Genomic DNA, 17,211 nt, shown 5'->3' on the forward strand with positions numbered 1-17,211 from the left:
CTGTCAGACACAGCAAAGGACCTGGAAGAGGTGCTGAACGGAATGGACAGTGCCTTGAAAGGAGGATATAAGGTGAACTTCAACAAAACGAAGATAATGCACTGTAGTCGAATTAAATCGGGTGACGCTGCGGGAATTAGATTAGGAAAAGAGACGCTTAAAGTAGTAAATGAATTTTGCTAATTGGGGAGCAAAATAACTGATGCTGGTCGAAGTAGAGAGGATATAAAATGTAGACTGTCAATGGCAAGAAAAGCGTTTCTGAAGAAGAGAAATTTGTTAACATCGAATGTAGATTTAAGTGTCAGGAAATCGTTTCTGAAAGTATTTGTACTGAGTTTAGCAATGTATGGAAGTGAAACGTGGACGATAAATAGTTTGGACAAGATGAGAATAGAAGATTTCGAAATGCAGTGCTACAGAAGAATGCTGAAGGTTAGATGGCCTAGATCACATAACTAATGAGGAGGTATTGAATAGAACTGGAGAGAAGAGAAATTTGTGGCGCAACTTGACTAGAAGAAGGGATCAGTTGGTGGGGCATATTCTGAGGCATCAAGGGATCACCAATTTAGTATTGGAGGTCAGTGTGGGGGGTAAAAATCGTAGAGGGAGACCAAAAGATGAATACACTAAACAGATTCAGAAGTATGTAGGCTGCAGTGAGTACTGGGAGATGAAGAAGCTTGCACAGGATAGAGTAGCATGGAGAGGTGCATCAAACCAGTCTCTGGACTGAAGACCACCATAACAACATAAAAGAAGTCTATGAAATGAACATTTCCACTCAGGATTTTAGAAAACGTCCTCCCAGACTGAAAGTTTGTTCTAGAGCGAAATTTGAATAAAATTGTGGGCGATATTCCAATCGACTGAGCTTGCTTGTTGCACTGCGGTGCCCGTTTGACAGTTTCATTCATTTTCCTACCCTTTTAAAAAGTCATACAAGCGCGTTAGGTCACGATCCGGGTACGAGTCTCTACCCGACACTCAGTTTTAATCTGTCAATAAGTTTCACATCTCAAGAATTACGAACGTAATTAGTCGTCAGATCTTTATGTTTCCAAAACGGGTTATTTCCTTTTACTTTTTTTCTATTAGTGCAAGAGCTTTCGTTTTGTTTCCTCCTACTCGTTTATTCTTATACGTCCATGACACAACTTCAAACATTTTCGTCTGTTACATCTGCATAAACAAAGAAAGGGAAATGGTTGATGATATAGCTAAAAGACTCCACCTAAGAAATCAGAGAAATGCCATAGCTTTCCATCATCCGGGCTTATTCAACAATAGCACAATATAATCAGATCGAGAGCCACAGTAAAAATACAGCAGTCTGTGTTTTTTCTCTCTTTCTTCTTAATGCCCAAAGAACGCCGACTTTCCTATCTGTACACCTAACCATGAGTGTCCCATAGTTCCTGAAAAGAAACACCGAACTGTCGTTGAAATTCATCACAAGCTGTGTCTTCAATTCCTCGGCCAGTGGCTCGAGAACGTGTTAAGTGGTCTCCCCTGGCCGTATCTGTATGTAACGATACAGCCGATGTGATTCGATAAAACGTGTAGGTCACCGCCAGTCTCCTACTTGAAACTTCACTACACAAAACAATTTCCCTACACTGCTATCACACTGTGAAGCTCCTTGAGGAAGCGCTAGAATGTGTCAGTTCTTTGGCTGCAGTCTGCCGCGCTTCACAGTGTGGGACAACGCCCCTGGTGGTGAGCTACCGAGTACCGACACCACACGTGAGTGGCGGCGGGTCCGTGCTTTTTGTCTTCTCCAGGGGAGCGGCACGCCTCCAGGCTCAAGTAAATCAACATTATACGCACCATAAAAACGCGTTTTACGACGTAATTAAATACACGTGGCATCTGTACGGCTCTTCTTGTCTCCACGGAATGAACAATGACAGTTGTCCCCGATAAATTATCTGCTTCCTCCGTATCTAGAATATTAAATTCCTACTAGACTTTTTGCACTATTTGAGAAGCCCAGCTTCCGTACTATCTTCAGATTAATCTGTTAAAATAGCTTTTATTCTTCGATTAAATGAGATGAACACCAGCATTCTACTTCACTTTTCAGCTCATTATGTATATCATGCTGGCAATGAAACGATTTACAGCGTGTGAGTCTGTGGTTAAAAGATAGCTTTGCAAGTACGTATGGCTTTTGAAACGGCTGGTTGTGCAGTCACGGTATACAGACGCAGAAATACGTCTAGCTCTATTGATTACATCACATTACTTAACAGCAAATTCACGTATAAGTGTGTGACACTTTTTGGACCTTCAGCAGTGCGCTTCAGTTTCGACAAGTTTCATCAATACCGACCAGTGACGATGGGCGTGCATTTAAGTGCAGACAACGTAGATTGTCATAAGAAGTTATCGGCCTGATAGTTCAAATGAGATTTATATTTTCAAAAAACTTTTATTTTCCAACATTTTCTCCTTTGACATGGATACTCTTCATCCAGCGGTTTTCCGGTGACACTGATCCATATTTGTAGTATTCCTATGGAAGAGCTCAAAAATACTCGTCTACAGCTGCAATCGCTGCACGGTTGGAAGAACAACGCTGGCCAGGAAGGAAGATTTTCGAGTTTTGCGAAGAGATGGAACTCTCAGAGAGCTAAATGTGGGGAATGGGATGGTGTTCCCAACACTTCAAAGGGCAGACCCCTCAATTCTCCCACTGCCAAGACATGTTTGTGGGAATGTTCATTGTTTTGTGTGGTGACTTCATTTTAAACGTAGCTTTGACACTTCATTACGATTGATTATATATAAAAATATTTTCGGCGACTGTGCACAGCTACGTGTACATCACTATATATTTCTATTTATTAGTTTGCAGGTTCGTCTTCGTTAGAACAGGGGTGAAAGTGTATAATGACTTCACACAACGGTTATCACAGTAGTTGATTGTCGTGTTGCTCAAATATCCGGCGATTATATTTAATAGAGTACTAACTCGGTGTCACCTAAATACATTGGATTTCTGAATTATGTGCTATTATTCCACGATAAACTTTAATACATTTCATTTTTCCTTTTCTTGGTATTTTTAATTAAGTGAAAAATATTTTTCCTTTGCTTCTCAATAATAAATTTCACTGTACTATGAAACACTTATTACTCAATTAAAATAAATTTATTCGATCTCTTTCAAAAACGAAAGATAACATTGTTTAGATCACTTCCCTCAATTCTTGGCTATTAAATTTGATTTAGATGCGAACACTTATTTGAGTCATCATTTAACAAGAGACTATTTTAGTAACTTCTCATGCGTGCCTTCAAAACAGTTACAACTCAAAGAATATTTTTTATCCTCACACACTCTTCATGTTGTCATCAAAGAGTACAAAATAATGCCGCGTATTTATAACAGCTTTCAGCAATGAGCAACATATATACGTTCATCGTAGCTTGAGCATCAGCTAATGATATTAACAGCAACGTTACTAGTTTTACAGTGTGTATTTATTAATAATCTCCGTAGGAGGTATTGCGTAGCCTCGGGATTCTTGTTGCAGATGGCTGTCGACCTGGTGAAGAGTTAATCCATGACGCAAAATCCCCGTGTCGCGAGAAGAACAACCGTCAACTCTCGTCCGATCTCTGCGTCACTCATGAAACAAAGATAATAAAAAACAAACACTTTGTGGTTTTGTATTAATAGCTACTACTATCAAACCGTTAACATTCATACGTAACATATCCTGTAGCATACTTTACTAGATATCGTCGAACCGGAAAAATCCACAGTGGTACAGCCCAAATTCTACATTAGCACACTTGATAAAGGACAAGTTCGAATTTTACTTCTTTGCTCTTACGATCTTTTAGAAGAATGCACGCATGGGAATGTAATGGACCTCCTGACTCTTCTTAGTACGTCCGCTGGCGGAATATCAACAGTAAACTATGGCGTACAGTATCTCTCTTGTAATGCCTGCTTCTGGAGTTCTATGAACATCTCTTGAGTAGTGATTCTCCAGCAGAAAGAGGTTCCTACTCAATGGTCTGAAGATGACCACAGTAGTGGTCGAAAGCGGTCATCTTAATAAATAAATCGTGATCAAGACTGTTTTTAATAGTGAATCTCAGTGACGCTTCCGCGCTTCGTAAACGTACCCGTCACGAAACTTGGCGATGTGGTCTTACTGAACGATATACACTATTGAGCCAAAACATTATGACCACTGTCCACCGTGAGGTGTATACATGGTGGCCAGAAGCAGTCTGGAAAGCTTGTAAGACTGTTGCACGGTAGGCTGTCCTCGGAAATAATTCGATACGTTGCGCCGTTTCCGAGTTAACTAGCATTGAAGTTAGGCAATCAGGCCTCTGTGTGCCCAAATTCAAACGGCCAGCCAAATACTGTTTGTGTCAGTTATTCTCATAGGGTAGATGATAGCGCACCAGATTGCACAGCCTTTGACTCGGGTTCGATCTTTACTACCGTCCAATGTCTTATTATTGTATCGCTCTCTTGCAGGATTTAGGAAGCCAAACGAATAGGCGTTTGACGGTACAGTCTGCGGCAGGCTGCCTGAATATGAACGCGCAACGGCCTGATTGGCTAATATAAATGCTAATTAACTCGGAAACGACGCAACGAATCGAATTTTCTTCTCAACAAGTATTTCTCAGCACATTGTACCCTGAAACACCCTTACAAGCTTTTCAGGCTATTTCTGACCACTCTGCATAAGCGAAGCAGAGACAGAAGGGGAATCTTTCTAATGCCGTACGAGCCGGAAATGGGGGAATCCACTGACAAGCACGACTTTGACAAAGGTGTAGATTGTTGTGACCCGGCGCTGGGAACCGGCATTTCGGGGACGGCGAAACTGGCGGTTGTTCGTATCCTATTGCCGTGAGCGTTTATGGAAAGTGGTTGAAGCACGGTGAAAGTACGAGTAGGCGACAAGATACGGGACTTCCGCGCCTTGTCACTGAAAGTGGAGGTCGGAGATTTTCACGCTCTGTAAAGCAGTAGACGTGACAGTAGGCACGTGATCGTGGAGACTCGACCGTGGTCGAATGTAAACTTGTCGTATGGTCAGATGAATAAGTTTTCTGGTTGCATCGAATCGATAGTCGTGTCAGCATATGCCATCTAGGCGAATGTCTTCTCGGAAGTTGCACCGCGCCAAGAACGCTGGCCGGTGGATGGGGTATTATGCTCTGGGGGACATTCAGCTGGGTTTTCCTGGGACCTATGTTACTAACTGAAGGCACCATAAAACTACGTGAAGTTTAATGCGAACCAACTCTATGTTCACTACTGATGTCTTACGCAGTTTAGATGGCATCTTCCGGCAGGATAACTGACTGCGTCACAACGCCAGAATCGTCCTAGTGGTTTGAGGAGGATGATACTAAATTCACGTTGATGTCTTGGCCACCAAATTCGTGTCATCCGAACCCGAGGGACCAAACCTGGAATGCTGTCGTGTGTCAGCTCCGGGCGCAGGAAGTTCTGTCTCGTAATTTCTGGAGTTACGTGATCTGTGCGTATACATTTAGTGCCACGTATCTTCGGACATCTACCAAAGACTTGTCGAATCCATGTACGTAGAATCATTGCTGTACTGCGTTTCAAATGGAGTCCAACACACTTTTAAAGAGGTGCTCATAATGTTTTCTCTTATCAGCTCCATTAACAAAACAGCAGTTAGTTTTTTTCCTGTTTTTAACCCTACAAAACCCAGTAGAAACAACAATACAAATAAATGTACTCCTCAAAAGGCTGTCTTTTATCAGTAATAAATTTGTAGCACATCACGTGGTCATCACATTCCCTAAACGCCGTTTAAGGTAGTTGCACACGGTTCGATGGTCCTCCACATTGGCCGAGGATCGGCCATTGGAGCTTCATCTACGGCTGTCGTCGCCACCAGGCAAAGATTTATGGCCGCATCAGCAGCGGGCCCGTCTTTTTGAGACGTCGTCGCTCGGCGTGCCTTTATATGTCGTCAAACGCTGGCACCCGCTAAACGCAGCAAAATTGATTCCAATTTTGGCCGTCGCAGCGTCGACTCTCCTAGTGGCCGAAAGTTTTTACGCTTCCGATCGGCGAACGCCGATGCTAATGCCCGACCGCTGGTGTCCTCGTTGAATCTCTAAGAGAGTCCGCGGCGCTGTGAAGGATTGCTTCATTTCGGAGGCTGCAGGGGTCTACCAAAGCGAGCAAAGCCTTTAGTACGATCCTCCATAAACTCCCACTTTCTGGTCTCCAAACATCGATCCACAGCTTGTGATTTATCGCCTACACTCGTTACCATCAGCCATGTGCCATCCATTGCTGGATCCAGATCTCTCCAACCTATGTTCAACTCTGAACTGCCAAATGGCTCGTAGAAGTTTTATTTCATCTAATCTTTTCCCTTACGACGCCCGTCAGAGCAGATCTAGAATTCGGTTTTGGGGTTGGTCATAGATTTTGTACTGGCTGTCATCTTTTCCCAAATACTAGGGTTTAAAATAAAGTATCACATATTGCTACAGCAGGTAGACTTCAAGAATAGAAGGAAAATTCCTGTAATGACACACTCTGATACAAAAAGAACGACACATCACGAAGAAATTATCCGAATGGGACGGACATTGTTAGATGTGATATACATATACAGACAACAAATGATTACAGTTTCAGAAAAAATGATTGATTTAGTCAAGAGAAAGGTGTTCAGAAAACGAGCCGGTTAATAACGCGTTGGTCCACCTCTGGCCCTTATGCAAGCTGTTATTCGGCTTTGAAATGATTGTCAGAGCTGTTGGATGTGCTTCTGAGGTATATCGTGCCAAATTCTGTCCAACGTGTGCGTTAGAACGTCAAAATTCCGAGCTGTTTGAAGGGCCCTGCCCAGAATGTTCCAAACGTTCTCAATCGGAGAGAGATCCGGCTACCTTGCTGGCCAATGTAGTGTTTGGCAGCATGAAGACAACCAGTGCAAACTCCCGCCCGTGTGCAGACGGGCATTATCTTGCTTCAGTGTAATTCCAGGATGGTTTACGATGAAGGACAACAAAAGGAGACGTAGAAAACGTCACCTGGTTGTCGACCCGTACGACGGATGACAGTCAGGTCGGTACCCAACCACTGTCCAGGGCGTCTCCAGACACGTCTTCGTCTAGAACCTAATTGACTGGAGCAGAATTATGATGTGTCATACTTCGAACTGAGCCACAATGACCAACGACGACCTGTCTGGAAAAACCCCCGACAGCAGTGAGATTGACTGTCTCATACGGCCCGACAACCAAGAGTAATGGTCTGGGAAGGCATTTCATTTTCATTTCGTTGTAGTACCCTGGGTGTCATCCACGACACCCTTAAAGCACGGCGGTACATCGACCACATGTATTGTGTTGCCCTTCATGGCAACCCACCCTGGCCATACATTTCAGCAAGATAATGCCCGCGCGAACACGACGAAAATTTCTACTGCTCGTCTTCTTGGCCAGCAAGATCGCCGGATCTCTCCCCAACTGAGAAACGTTTGGAGCATTATGGGCAGGGCCTTCCAACCATCTCGGGATTTTGACGATTTAGCACACCAACTGGACGGCATTTGGCACGACATCCCTCAAGAGGACATCCAACAACTTTTATCAGTCGAAGCCAAGCCCAGTAACAGGACCAGAGGTGGGCCAGCGTGTTATTGACTTGCTCAAACTGTGAAGCTCTTACATGACATCTACCGACTTTCGTCCCATTTGGACAATTACTTCGTGAGGCCTCGCTGTTTTCTTTTTTTTGTTTTTTTTTTCCCCTCTGTGTTCGAGATTATGTCCGGAACCCGATACGTGTTGAGAAATGGGTCTCTTCTTTATACAGGTAGACATTACACACAGTGCCGCAATTGGTTACCACGCTTGCTGACACATCCTTCAGCCCTTCTTCGCAGTGATTCACGCAGATCCCACGTCCTGCAATGTCTGCACAGTGTCGACGGGTTGGGCATATACCAATATCTTCAGATGTTCCCACAGCCGGAAATCCAACGGATTCATGTCTGATGAACGGGGAGGTGATGCTACTGCACTTCCCGATCAATCAATGCATCACCAGTGACACGTTGCGATGAGGTACTGTCGCACGATCCACAGAAAATGAGGTGGTGGCCTGTCGTGCTTAAACCAGAGCCGTTGTCTTTTTGCAAGGTTAACTTCCTCCATCGCGTAGTGAACTGCAACACTAAGACGACCTACACTGTCGGATACTGCACGTCAGTCTTCACAAGTAAAACGAGCCGTATCTCAACAGATATTGGTTTCCGGACATTTAATTTTAGGGCTTTTCGTCTAATTTTGACCAATATTACGTCCTGCAGGAATATACGACACTCTTTCAAAAACTCCTTCGTCTTTAACGAGCTGCAGAAGCATAAGATTTTAGAAATAATAACAATACATCTCCCCGACGTTATTCAATCTGCATATTGAGGAAGCAGTGAAGGAAGCAAAAGAAAAATTTGGAGTAGGTATTAAAATCCATGGAGAAGAAATAAAAACTTTTAGGTTTGCCGATGACATTGTAATTCTGCCAGAGACAGCAAAGGACTTGGAAGAGCAGTTGAACGGAATGGATAGTGTCTTGAAAGGAGGATATAAGATGAACATCAATAAAAGCAAAACGAGGATAATGGAATGTAGTCGAGTTGCCTCGGGTGATGCTGAGGGAATTAGATTAGGAAATGAGACACTTAAAGTAGTAAAGGAGTTTTGCTATTTGGGGAGCAAAATAACTGATGATGGTCGAAGTAGAGAGGATATAAAATGTAGGCTGGCAATGGCAAGGAAAGCGTTTCTGAAGAAGAGAAATTTGTTAACATCGAGTATAGATTTAAGTGTCAGGAAGTCGTTTCTGAAAGTATCTGTATGGAGTGTAGCCATGTATGGAAGTGAAACATGGACGATAAATAGTTTGGACAAGAAGAGAATAGAAGCTTTTGAAATGTGGTGCTACAGAAGAATGCTGAAGATTAGGTGGGTAGATCACATAACTAATGAGGAGGTATTGAATAGGATTGGGGAGAAGAGAAGTTTGTGGCACAACTTGACTAGAAGAAAGGATCGGTTGGTAGGACATGTTCTGAGGCATCAAGGGATCGCCAATTTAGTATTGAAGGGCAGCGTGGAGGGTAAAAATCGTAGAGGGAGACCAAGAGATAAATACACCAAGCAGATTCAGAAGGATGTAGGTTGCAGTAGTTACTGGGAGATGAAGAAGCTTGCACAGGAAAGAGTAGCATGGAGAGCTGCATCAACCAATCTCAGGGCAGAAGACCACAACAAAAACAACATATTATTATTGTCTTAAAACATTATTATAAGTTGTTTACATCAGAGCTTAGTTCATCGTTTCAGCATAGGTTGCAAGAAACTGCAATTCGTATAAACACATCATCTGAAAAAAAAAAATTTGTCCAAAATTTTGAATAGTACTTTTGTCAAGCAATTATTTTAAAACCACACTAATCAACAAACTTTCACAATTTTACAATTTATACGATATAAAGCGAAGTGTCCTCCCACCACTATCTGTATTTCGCTTAGCGCTAAGGCGGGGAACACAGGTCAGTAGATTACTGCAGTGGTAGCACATGTATAAAGCGTACAGATGGAAAATATGGCGGAAGAAGTCAGAAGTTACTTCCGTTTTTGCGGCTGTGCACCGTACCGTATGGAAATCGTGAAAGCATATAATATCGGCAGACGCTAAAGGAAGGGTACTGATTAATTGCCCGACTATTATTTATTGTATTTTAAAAACTAACTAGCAGTAATTAAGTTGCATTTTTACTAATATCTATACAATGCTCGCGTAAACATTGTATCGACGTCTCAAGATGCGAAAGAAGTTGTGAGGTCTCCCTGGTACACAGCTTACAGTAACTTGATGATTCTGAGTTCAGATAAAAATACTCCACTTGTTTTATTTTTCAGGTAAGCACGATCGTCTTTTGGTTCGCTTGGCTGACTTTCTCGAGCTGCGCGACCAACGGTATTAAATGCGATTCACTGCGCCTCTTAAAGCAGTAGGCAAGTAATGAGTGGAACGCTGTTCGTGGCTTTGTACAGCAGTCCACGTGAAAGGCTTGAACTCAGTGAAGTCTGGGTGTGATTACTGTGTTTCGGGGCAATCTTATCAGAAACCAGCCTTGGGCCTAAAGAAAAAGTTTAATTAATTCATCATAATACAGAAAGCGAACTTCGTCTCGATAAGCGAAACTAACCATTCCCAACCAGACAAGATTCGGAAGCGCGATTTCGACACTTATTCTGGAAGCACTGAAATGTTTCTCGTCCAAACTCCATTGACCTTGCAGTCAAAGCAGTTATCACTGTAGTTACTGTGGGAGGAATGGAATCAAAGCATGGCGTATCTTCTTCCGAGCAGTTACTAGAGACTTGCTAAGTAACGAAGAATGCGCCCTTACGTATCACGGAGTGTATTTCCTAAGAAGTACGAAGAAATCAGCGATACCAGTATAATCTAATGCTGAATATGTATCTTTGTAACAAATTTCTATGTATATAAGAGAAAAGGAGAAAACAAAAACCGTGGTTCCGCCCGGGATCGAACCGGGGACCTTCTGCGTGTAAAGCAGACGTGATAACCACTACACCACGGAACCGAGTTATATGCCCCTTCCTTTAATTGTACAATGGTAGAAATGAATGATGAAACAGTGTGCGGACGCTTTGTAGGTTTAGATACGGCGTACGCGTAAGCGAATGCTGAGGATTATGCTTTCTTAATGTCCCCCACAGTCGATATGACTACTCTGAACAACAGTTCGCGTGACAGATAGTCTACGGAAAATACGTTAGGCGTTACGTACTCTAGAAGTAACAGCATTCTCTTACCAGTAAAAGATCACAAGATAACCAGAGTGAAGGATGCCGTAACAACTGTTGCTTGAGATGATATGCACGGGAGTACCAAAAACTTTCGACCCGTCATCGCTTGAAAGTATCATCTCTACAAAGCACTTTGTCTCAGCTGACGAGGGCTTGGAATATATCCGCCGTAGTCTGGCTCTGCAGCATGGAGAGCTGCATCAAACCAGTCTCAGGACTGAAGACCACAACAACAACAACAACAGTCTGGTACAACATTCTAGAGGTAACTTACGAAAGGAAAAATTTGAATCATTTCGCAAGGATGGGACCATATTTCTCTCTATTGTCAGTCGAAAATTACGTAGATGTAGAAACGGTACTTATGGACGTTTAATATTTCACAGTTGCACCCACTATATAAGACAATATTACTCCTGACGCCAACTGTTGGCTTACATAAGAAACGAAAGCAGCAACGATCCGACAGTACGTAAATTGTGCAGGTGGCATAATGAGATGCACAAGTACAATTTTCGACTGCATGGCGGAGAGTACCTTGGACCGCTAGTCATTCCGTTTCTTGTTACACTCGCAAATGGCGCGAGGAAAAAACATCCGTCGATTTGAGCTCAGTTTTCTCTTCTCTTCTCTGTCCTTAAGCGAGATGTACATTGGTGACACTAGAATCGTTCTGCACTCTGTCGCAAATTCCGAGTCTCTAAGCTTTCTCAGTAGTGTTTCGCGGAAGGAACGTCTTCTTCCGCCCATGGATCCCTGTCTGAGTTTACGGAACATTTCCGTAATACCTGTGTTGCGATCAAACTTGCCGGTAACAAGTCTAGCAGCACGTCTAGCCTACCTGTTACCTGATATCCAAAAGACTCCCTCATGGATAAGCTAAGGAAGACTGATATGCACTTTTATCAGTGGCGATGTATTATAGCTGCAGAGCGCCTTTCGCTTAAGTCTGATTACACACATGCTACATTAAGAAACTGGTGGTAGCTGACTGTCTCATTCCTTCAGTGAAATCCCTTAGAATTTGCGACGTCTGATGAGTCTTACACACATTTAACGAATAATTCACTTCATTTAACAATATATCTTCTTACGAGGTTATACCGTTTGTCCAGCGTGATTCCCCTTTTCTATTCCATCAGACAAATAAATTTTGTCAAACTCTGTAAAATACATAATTACAAAAGCCGTAACTTACTTGTTTCATGAAAATTTTGCCTGATAAGTTAGGAATTGAGTAAAATCCCTTGAGGGCAAATTAAAATAGTAAGGTACATGAGAGTTGTGCACTGAGAGGACAATAAAAAAATAGGTAGAGGAGGAAGTCATTAGAGTTCCGATTACCGCAGGTTCTCCATTGCGATGGCTCCTATGTATAACGGAAGAGAACACTATTTTATGAGGAAATTTTATTATTTTCTCGAAATAATCCGGCTACAAACGATTAAGTAATAAATCATTGAAGGTTGCAATTACAGTTTCAGTTTTTATCAAGTAATTTCCATACCGGCCGGAGTGGCCGAGCGGTTCTAGGAGCTACAGTCTGAAACCGCGCGACCGCTACGGTCGCAGGTTCGAATCCTACCTCGGGCATGGATGTGTGTGATGTCCTTAGGTTAGTTAGGTTCAAGTAGTTCTAAGTTCTAGGGGACTGATGACCTCAGCAGTTAAGTCCCATAGCGCTCAGAGCCATCTGAACCATTTTTTTTTTGATCTCCACGACCAAACAGCGGAGGCCAAAAGCTTTCCAGTAAACAAAAAGTCCCTCACCTTGTTGGTGCTTCTTCACTAAAATTCTTTTTATTATTTTCTTATTGATTGGTCACTGAAGAGTGATAACATTTGCAGGTTTCTTCAAGGATAAGGCATATGTGGAAAAAAAATATTGGGGTTTGCATCGAAGCTCTATTATATTCTCCAATGATACGTTCTTCTGTATCCGTTTTAGGAAAATATCGGTAAATGGTGCAGTGGAAGGAGCGATAATTAGTGTTTAACATCCAGTCGACGACAAGGCCATTAGAGACTGAACGTACGATTGAACAGAAAGTGTATGGGAAAGGAAATAATCCACCACCTTTCAAAGGAATCATTGCTGCGATTTAAGCACCCGCAGGGAAACAAAACCGCAATGGCTGGGCGGGTAAGAGAATTCCGATCTTTCAAATACGACTCCAGCGCCGCAATTGGTGTACCACCTCTCTCCGTTTGCAGAAGCGACGACGTACGCACCTCTCGCATGTGTAGTTTTAAGCGCGGGACATAGCGTAGTCGTTTAGCTGAAGCACCTTCAACGATGGTAATCTCGAGCACTTCGAGTCTTAGATTTTCGGTGGTTTCTTGTGTAACGACGGCTACTAATCCTTCGGACGTGCGTGAATTTCTGTACCACGCTTAGCTCATATACTAACAAATAAATGGCGGCCGATGCCATAACGCTTTCTGCGTATCTATGGAAGCTTTCGAATATAAACATTTAGCAGAACCAAACTCGTTTTTCTATAATTATTATGTGTCCCGTCACTCTGACCACTTCATATGGCTAGCCAAAAAACATCTCCATGTTGCATCAATTTGAAGCTAAAAATAACAAAAAAGCTATATGACTGTCAAACATACCAACGCTGTGACAGTGTAATAAAATTTCCTGGATTGTACTAGAACTGTAACTAGCTTACTAAATTACCTTCGTCTGTTGCTCCTTACAGTTTGTGCAATAAATTCAACCGTTTCTTCATTGTCTGTGGATTTTCTTGGTGCTTATTTGCTTTAGCATAGGAGAAAAACAAATTGCGAGTGTTCGACCTTGAACAAAACACTCTGTGCAAATGGGCAGCGCGAGAAATTGTATTTTACTCAAGGGATAAAAATGTATTTATTACATTTATCGTTCCAGGGGCTTTTCTCATGTGGCGACTGAGATTAAAAGAAATAAGGATGACCAATCACCTTTTCGCTACCAGACAGCGAGAGTGCTGATTTGGCCCAAGACCGCGAAGGTATCCGTTTTCTCATCTACTTACAGATATTTGTTGCCTTGTCGGTGATATCATTACTTAAAAACAGTGAGAGAGAAGGGACAGCGGAAAGCTATTGTAAGTAAAATCCCTTCAGTGAAGTTAATTACGAACACATATTGCAAACCAAAACGAGAATAAACTGAAAAAGCCCTTTCATGTTATTACGATTCTCCACTCACAATTTCAGACGATATGGTGAGCTGGCTTACTGCTGTAAGCCAGGTAGTGGACATGACAAGCGTATCAAGACGTTGAAACGTTCAATAAAGACAATGAAAACGAAGACCAGTGCCAATAGACAGAGAATGAGAGTTACCCTGCGAGAGCTGAACCTCGAAAATGAGAAATGTAAGTCATGTAAATCGAAATACGTTACCAGAAACAGGGGCGCTGCGTTGAAGCTTACTATATTGCTGCTGATGGACTCAGGATTCTTGCGAGCGAAGCAGTAGGGTCTGACTTCACCATGATAGCTAAGATAGCTGCAGTAGGCTCCTGACCGCCTGTCATGTTTCTCGACTGCTGTCTGGTCATTATACACTACTGGCCATTAAAATTGCTACACCAAGAAGAAATGCAGATGATAAACGGGTATTCATTGGACAGATATATTATACTAGAACTGACAGATATACTAGAACTGACATGTGATTACATTTTCACGCAATTTGGGTGCATAGATCCTGAGAAATCAGTACCCAGAACAACCACCTCTGGCCATAATAACGGCCTTTATAAGCCTGGGCATTGAGTCCAACAGAGCTTGGATGGCGTGCACAGGTACAGCTACCCATGTAGCTTCAACGCGATACCACAGTTCAACCAGAGTATTGTGACGAGCCAGTTGCTCGGCCACCATTGACCAGCCGTTTTCAATTGGTGAGACCTCTGGAGAATGTGCTGGCCAGGGCACCAGCCGAACATTTTCTGTATCCAGAAAGGCCCGTACAGGGCCTGCACATGCGGTGGTGCATTATCCTGCTGAAATGTGGGGTTTCGCAGGGATCGAATGAAGGGTAGAGCCACGGGTCGTAACACATCTGCAATGTAACGTCCATTGTTCAAAGTGCCGTCAATACGAACAAGAGGTGACCGAGACGTGTAAGCGATTGCACCCCATACCATCATGCCGCGTGATACACCAGTATGGCGATGACGAATATACGCTTCCAATGTGCGTTCACCGCGATGCCGCCAAACACGATTGCGACCATCATGATGCTGTAAACAGAACCTGGATTCATCCGAAAAAATGACGTTTTACCATTCGTGCACCCAGGTTCGTCGTTGAGTACACCATCGCAGGCGCTCCTGTCTGTGATGTAGGCTCAAGGGTAACCCCAGCCATGGTCTCCGAGCTGATAGTCCATGCTGCTGCAAACGTCGTCGAACTGTTCGTGTAGATGGTTGTTGTCTTGAAAACGTCCCCATCTGTTGACTCAGGGATCGAGACGTGGCTGCACGATCCGTTACAGCCATGTGGATAAGATGCCTATCATCTCGACTGCTAGTGATACGAGGCCGTTGGGATCCAGCACGGCGTTCCGAATTACCGTCCTGAACCCATCGATTCCATATTCTGCTAACAGTCATTGGATCTCGACCAACGCGAGCAGCAATGTCGCGATACGATAAACCGCAATCGCGATAGGCTACATACCAACCTTTATCAAAGTCGGAAACGTGATGGTATGTATTTCTCCTCCTTACACGAGGCATCACAACAACGTTTCACCAGGCAACGCCGGTCAACTGCTGTTTGTGTATGAGAAATCGATTGGAAACTTTCCTCATGTCAGCACGTTGTACGTGTCGCCAACCTTGTGTGAATGCTCTGAAAAGCTAATCATTTGCATATCACAGCATCTTCCTCCTGTCGGTTAAATTTCGCGTCTGTAGAGCGTTATCTTCGTGTTGTAGCAATTTTAATGGCCAGTAGTGTGCGTTGCTGCTTTGAAGATGATGGAGAGACAGCCGTATTCTAAGAGGTGGTAACTTCCACTTTACAGCTACTTACCAAGCGACAGGTCGAACATCTTCAAGCAATCACGTACAATTGAGACCCCACACTTCTGTTACATTGGCACCAGTCCACACTACTACACCATCGTGGGAGAGGAAGGGCTGCCCGATGTCACCAAAACCGGTGGAGATGGCACTGACAGTTCCTGCGTCCTCAGACTCGGAGTGCGGCTCAGCCGTTTGAAGTTTAGGTTACAAAAAAATGGTTCAAATGGCTCTGAGCACTATGGAACTCAACATCTTAGGTCATAAGTCTCCTAGAACTTAGAACTACTTAAACCTAACTAACCTAAGGACATCACACACACCCATGCCCGAGGCAGGATTCGAACCTGCGACCGTAGCAGCCTCGCGGATCCGGACTGCAGCGCCAGAACCGCACGGCCACCGCGGCCGGCGTTTAGATTACAGGGTGGCCCTTTTGCGCGCCTGTGCTTCGAATGCGCGGACAGTTGGTCTCCTGATGAGCCGGTATTCTCTCTTGTCCAGTTCGAAAACAACGGCTCCAACTTCAAGAAAACTCGCGTGCTTGAGGGATTTTAATATTAACTGAATTCAACACAGAGAAGAGAAACTGCTTTTGAATAGCAAATACACACGGCTGACATTCAAACCATCATAACGGAAGAAGTATGTCATATCTGCAGAAGAACGAGCAGACAGATCACAGCGAATGAAGACGTTTTGGGAAACGAAGCAATTGCTGACTGCTAAGACCTAAACTTAATCTACATCTTCATCTACATCAATACTCCGCAAGCTACCTGACGGTGTGTGGCGGAGGGTACTTTGAGTACTTCTATCGGTTCTCCTTTCTATTCCAGTCTCGTATTGCTCGTGGAAAGAAAGATTGTCGGTATGCCTCTGAGTGGGCTCTAATCTCTTTGATTTTATCCTCATAGTCTCTTCGCGAGATATACGTGGGAGGGAGCAACATACTGCTTGACTCTTCGGTGAAGGTATGTTCTCGTAACTTCAACAAAAGTCCGTACCGAGGTACTGAGCGTCTCTCTTGCAGAGTCTTCCACTAGAGCTTATCTATCATCATCGTAACGCTTTCGCGATTACTAAATGATCCTGTAACGAAGCGCGCTGCTCTCCGTTGGATCTTCTCTGTCTCTTCTATCAACCCTATCTGGTACGAATCCCACACCGGTGAGCAGTATTCAAGCAGTGGGCGAACAAGTGTACTGCAACCTACTTCCTTTGTTTTCGGATTTCATTTCCTTAGGATTCTTCCAATGAATCTCAGTCTGGCATCTGCTTTACCGACGATTAATTT

At 43.4% G+C, this 17,211-nt stretch overlaps 1 non-coding gene across 1 annotated transcript; it reads right to left on the reverse strand.

Annotated features, from left to right (window-relative positions):
• Window positions 1-10,588: 10,588 nt before the first annotated feature.
• Trnav-uac (transfer RNA valine (anticodon UAC)) lies at window positions 10,589-10,661 on the reverse strand. The gene has a single exon. It is a non-coding gene; the product is annotated as a tRNA-Val (tRNA).
• Window positions 10,662-17,211: the final 6,550 nt, after the last annotated feature.

This window comes from Schistocerca serialis, chromosome 5 (assembly GCF_023864345.2).
Source record: "Schistocerca serialis cubense isolate TAMUIC-IGC-003099 chromosome 5, iqSchSeri2.2, whole genome shotgun sequence".
Classification (NCBI taxonomy): Eukaryota; Metazoa; Arthropoda; class Insecta; order Orthoptera; family Acrididae; genus Schistocerca; species Schistocerca serialis.